The sequence below is a fragment of the Hylobates moloch genome, unplaced genomic scaffold (genome assembly GCF_009828535.3).
Source record: "Hylobates moloch isolate HMO894 unplaced genomic scaffold, HMol_V3 SCAFFOLD_4, whole genome shotgun sequence".
NCBI classification, from domain to species: domain Eukaryota; kingdom Metazoa; phylum Chordata; class Mammalia; order Primates; family Hylobatidae; genus Hylobates; species Hylobates moloch.
Genome location: NW_026652279.1, coordinates 141470178 through 141476147, shown reverse-complemented (window position 1 = coordinate 141476147; position 5970 = coordinate 141470178).

The window sequence follows — 5970 nt, the reverse complement described above, 5'->3', positions numbered from 1 at the left end:
TGTGAACCTGGGAGGCGGAGCTTGCAGTGAGCCGAGATCGTGCCACTGCACTCCAGCCTGGGCGACAGACTCCGTCTCAAAAAATAAATAAATAAATAAACAAATAAATAATATTTATATAATATAAACAAAATAACTGGCCTTTGTTGTAGTCAACCAAGCTACTTTGGCTTTTGAAAAACCACTCCATCAAATACTTCACAGCGAATTATGTAGATAACAAAAAAGCCATCTCTTTTGTGTGTTAACACAGATATACCTCTGAAAAACTTTTTAAGAGACAATTAAATTAAGAATTGCTCAGTACTAGATGGCGGGATGAAGTCGGGTCTCCTCTACACAAAGAAAGCATCTTTGGAGGCAAAATACACTTGTGCAATGAGTTTCATCCATGTCGACCATACCAATCTTGATAAAGTCAAAAAAGGCAGGTTTTTCACAATGCATTTCTTTTGGACTGAATTATCTCAATGATTGTCTTAACTTTCCACTTTGCTTGAGGAGCTCTTTCTAAAGCAAAGTTGTGGTTTGGCAAGTAGCCAATCATTTGGACAGTAAAGTAGACAATCGAAGCCATCACAGTGCTTAGGCTAGCTGGAAATTTGTAAGCCTGGCTGGAATGATGCCAGTGAAGAACTGCAAAACTTTAATGCACCTGCAACTGATAGGTTGGATTCCTCCACCTTGTGCCTATTCTGCGTTATCCTTCTAGTGAGATTCTTTATTCCAGGGTGTGCTAACCTGATGCACATGAGATGTAATGTGGTTACAGGATATTCGAATGCTAGGAAAGATTATTGTTTTTCTAAATCATTTGGAACATGGAAGGGGATTCAAACATATAAATAGTAATTTGTAAAACCAAGTTTGAAAATAATAATTTTTCTAGATGCAAGATCAAAGATAAATATAACCAGATGTAGAAAACCAGTAAGTATCTGAGGCTAATAGAATTTTCTGAGGGGAAAAACTGTTTTCTTGGGAAGTAAACATTATTTTAGGTATTTTTTCCCAGAACTTTAAGAAGTTTATAGTAATGTGTTTCATTCCCAGAAATTAATGAAACTAAATTATACAATTCCCAGAAAATATGGTTTAAAAGTTGCCTTTATAGAAATAAAATACTCTATTAGCAATTATTACCAAAAGAATTCATTGCCTTGAGTGAAGAAGGAAACTGAAGTTCACAAACTTTGGAATCTAGATTTGTGTTTTTCAGCTGACTAAGAAGAATTAAATATTTCTTAATGCCCATTTGGAGAGGCTAATTCAAAAATTAACTTTTTAAAAGTAACAATTCTTTTTTTTTTTTGCCATGCTGGGTTCTTAAATTATGGTAGGATTGAAAAATAAGAACAAACGTCACTTTACAGATACAATTTTTTATTACTAAAAATGAATGGACTAAATCTGATTTAAATTCTTTCACAAGAGTGTCCTTTGAAAGATGCAAATACAGCTGCTATTGGCCTGTAAGAAGCTTCCCTTTCAGTCAGAGAAATTTTATTGTCCTCGAGATGGTGAATTTTTTTAAAATAATCTTTTTATTTCTTCCTTGCAATTGAAGATGCAAGTCAACAAATTCCTTTATTATGAGCTAATACACAGATTTTTACAAAAAGCAGATGTTCTGGGTTTAAATTCAAATCATATTGTTAAGAAGCATCCTTTATCTCAGTTTTTTCTTCCTTGTCCTCTCTCCGCCCTTTATTCTATTTTCAATTCCTTTATTATTCATAGATCTTTTCATGGATTTCCATTCTTCAGAATAGGATGGTCTTCCAATGTGAAACCCCTTAAGTCTATCCTTCTAATGGAAACGTTTTTTTTCCAGGGGTTAAGAAGGACATTGCTCTTGACATGACAGTTTAAATTTCCTCTCTCATTCTTTCATCTAGCTTTCATTTTCTCACTGTCCACGTTTTCCCCCACATGCCATTTTATGGTTTACTTTCATAATAACATTGCCAATCTTATAATACTTGTTATTTATATGGTGTTTTACAGTTTCATAAAGGACTTTCATTTCTTTGATTTATTTATTACATTTTGCTTCATCTAAATCTATTTGTCAAAACATTTTTTATGTGGAAAATGAGTCATAAATGAGGCATATATTATTGTAAACCATCTATTGCCAGTAATGGTTTTCTTTTAACTACTTTTAGAATTACATTAATCCTGAAGGTTAAATCATTTCTGAAGTATATTAATCCTGGAATTTAAAGCTATAAAGCATTAACTGCTGTTATAATTTTTCATCTCAAAGTTACCTTAGAGAATGACAGTATTTTTTTTCCCTACAGAGTGACTGTTAAAGATATTACCAGTTTCAGTTTGGAAGAATCATGCCAAAATGTTAGCTACTTTAAAAGACAGATATCTCTTGGAAATATTTCTGGCTGTGCATATGTGATGGTCACACATTGAATCTATTTTAAACTGAGTGCTGAAATTATGAATGTAACATTGACATTTTTTATCCCAACAAGATAATTATCATCTTACTGTTAAAGAGTAATATCTCTGTAAGGAAAACTAAATATTTATTTTAAAAAATTTCTTATGAAAGCAAATTACTGTAGTTCAATTTTCATTGTGAGGTAGGACAAAGTGAATTGGAGGTTATCCATAATCATGAACACAGCTTGTGATATTTCAGAGTTCTTTTATTTTACTGAAATTTGAGGAGAACATTTTTATAGCTGAATTCATTATGCTGAAGTCTTTCTTTAGACACCCACTATCAGAGTTAGTGGGAGATGAAATTACACATGACGATATGTTGACCTTTGGATAGCACTTTTTAAAATATCAGTTTTCTGAGCATTTTCTTTTATTTTACCCTCATAACAATTTTGTGAAGTAGGTGCTGTGTAAGAATTATTCCAGCTGGGCACAGTGGCTCATGCTCGTAATCTCAGCACTTTGGGAGGCCGAGGTGGATGGATCATCTAGGTCAGGAGTTCGAGACCAGCCTGGCCAACAGGGTGAAATCGTATCTCTACTAAAAATACAAAAATTAGCTGGGCATGGTGGCAGGCGCCTGTACTCCCAGCTACTTGGGAGGCTGAGGCATGAGAATTGCTTGAACCTGGGAGGCAGAGGTTGCGGTGAGCCGAGATTGCATCATTGCACTCCAGCCTGGGCAACAAGAGAGAAACTCTGTCTCAAAAATAAGTAAATAATAGAATTATTCCTAACCTTAGCACATTAAAACATTTATTATCTCCCAATTGTTGAGAGTCAAAAATCTGGAAGTAGCTTACCCAGTTGGTTCTGAGTTAGGGTCGGGCTAGCAGTCAAAATATCAGCTAGGATTGCAGTCATCTCAAGACTTGACTGGGCTGAAGGATCTGATTCCAAGTTCACTAACATTACTGACAGGCTTCACTTCATTGTCTGTTGGCCAGAGACTTCCATTTCTTGCCATATGGCTTCCCTATTGACTGATTCAATGTCATTGTCAACTGGGTGGCCCCAGCTCTGTGTCTGTGTGTGTGTGTGTGTGTGGGTGTGTGTGTGTATGAAAGAGATAGAGACAGGAGAAGGGCGGAGAGGAGAGGAGAAGAGAGGAGAGGAGAGGAGAGGAGTCTAAGAAAAAAGTCACAGTCTTTTTTATAACCTAATGTCAGAAGTTACATATTATTACTTCTCCTGTAGGCTATTGAATACATGGGCCAACCTGGTGTGGTGTGAGAGAGGACTACATAAGGATGTGAATACCAAATGGTAAAGATCACTGGAACCATCTGGGAGGCCACCACAATAAATGATCACACATTATAAAGATAACTGAGAACTTGAAAAACAACTGACTTGCTATAGATCTTAGCCATACTTTTGTAGCTTTAATTGTGGCAGTAAATTTTCTACTATACCAGAATCTCTTGCTCTTCACAAGTTTTTTCTATAATCATTGCTTCCTACATTATGATAAAAGTGTGTAAGTTTTAAAAAGCTAAGCTACTGGATTTCATGAGGTTTTGTTTGTTTTTTAGTTGGTTTTTTTTTTTTTTTTTTTTTTGAAATTTATGACTAGCTAGTTTTTCAGGTGAAGAAAAGGAGGGCCACTGCAAATGTACCATTCCTGTCAACTGTACATTCAATTATGGCATTATTTAGAGAATGTGATGCCTCCCGCATGATGTCTGTATGTTCCCCAGTCTTGTCTTATATATCAGCCAGGAATTATGAGATGAAGAGTTGTGATTGCAAAGCCCTTTCGTTTCATGGGTGCAGAGATTTAGAAAAGTTATATGAGAGGGCCATGTGAATGTTGTCTTAGAGCTTAAATTTGGTTAAGGTTTTAATTGACAAACCAGTAGATGAAAAAATATGTGATAATTATCAGGAAAATTTTCAAATTGTTGTCAAGCTATTTTAAAAAGGCTCAGATAAATAGGAGCTTAATCAACCTAATCATCTATTATTTTATATCATAAGGCTCAATAAGCTGTTTTATTCATTGTACTGCCTACTAATTAGTGTTTATAACTTTTTTTTTTCTTTTTTTTAGACAGAGTCTCGCTCTGTCACCCAGGCTGGAGTACAGTGGCTCAATCTTGGCTCACTGCAAGCTCCGCCTCCCAGGTTCACTCCATTCTCCTGCCTCAGCCTCCCGAGTAGCTGGGACTACAGGCACCTGCCGCCATGCCCGGCTAATTTTTTTGTATTTTTAGTAGAGACAGGGTTTCACCGTGTTGGCTGGGATGGTCTCGATCTCCTGACCTTGTGATCCACCAGCCTCGGCCTCCCAAAGTGCTGGGATTACAGGCATGAGCCACCGCACCTGGCCCTAGTGTTTATAACTCTTATTCATGTCATCCATGGTTTTCTGGAATTGAATTTTTACCTCTCTCAATAACTCCCATTCCTCAATACCTGTAATCCATATTCGATGATTCCTAACATTGAGAGTATTTTTACATATCTGTATTTCTTGCTTCTTTGATGCATGTATTTACTCATCAGATGGATGCAAATCACAAATACTACGCCAAGCACAGGGCTAGATGATAGGAGAAAATGTGAAGAGGGTAAACAAGTTGTTGCCTCCAGTGGGCTTCTTAAATTCTCTGTGGAAGAAGTTTCTGAAGAAATAACTATAAAAGAAAAAAGCTTATTAAATTTATAATTGCTAAAAATGGTATGAAAGAGGAAGATTGAGTGTTGCAATATTGTATAGAAGGGGATTCTAATCTTATGTGTGTGGGGAGAGGAAATTTAACCAAGTCTTCCCTGAGAAGTTTTTAATTGTTTCAGACTTACATGAGGCTGGGCATAGTTAGATGCACAAGTATGTTTAAGATATTTTTGGCCGGGCATGGTGGCTCACGCTTGTAATCCCAGCACTTTGGGAGGCCGAGGTGGGCGGATCACGAGGTCAGGGGTTCGAGATCATCCTGGCTAACACGGTGAAACCCCGTCTCTACTAAAAATACAAAAAAATTAGCCGGGCGTGGTGGTGGGCTCCTGTAGTCCCAGCTACTCGGCAGGCTGTGGCAGGAGAATGGTGTGAACCCAGGAGGCAGAGCTTGCAGTGAGCAGAGATTGAGCCACTGTACTCCAGCCTGGGCGACAGAGCGAGACTCTGCCTCAAAAAAAAAAAAAAAAAGATATTTTTTGATATGCAGTTAATTCAAGGGAGAATTTCTATAGTCAAGTGCAGGGTTAAAGATACTATGTTGCTACCTTTGAACATGATTGTAAATGTTATAAGCTTTTACAAAATAAGTAAACATGAAGCATGAAATTAAGCATAGAATGAAAGATAACTTCGTATGCTTTTTAACATTAATGTACGTATTCATACATTTAATAAACTTTTATTAAGTAATGTGTCATGGTAACAAGGGGATGAGCCTTAGAATCAGAAAGATTTGGGTCGACTCTCTGCTATGGCCTTAACATGTTGGGGAAGACCCTGAGTCTTATTGAGACTGAGTATATTCATCTGTAAAATGGGAA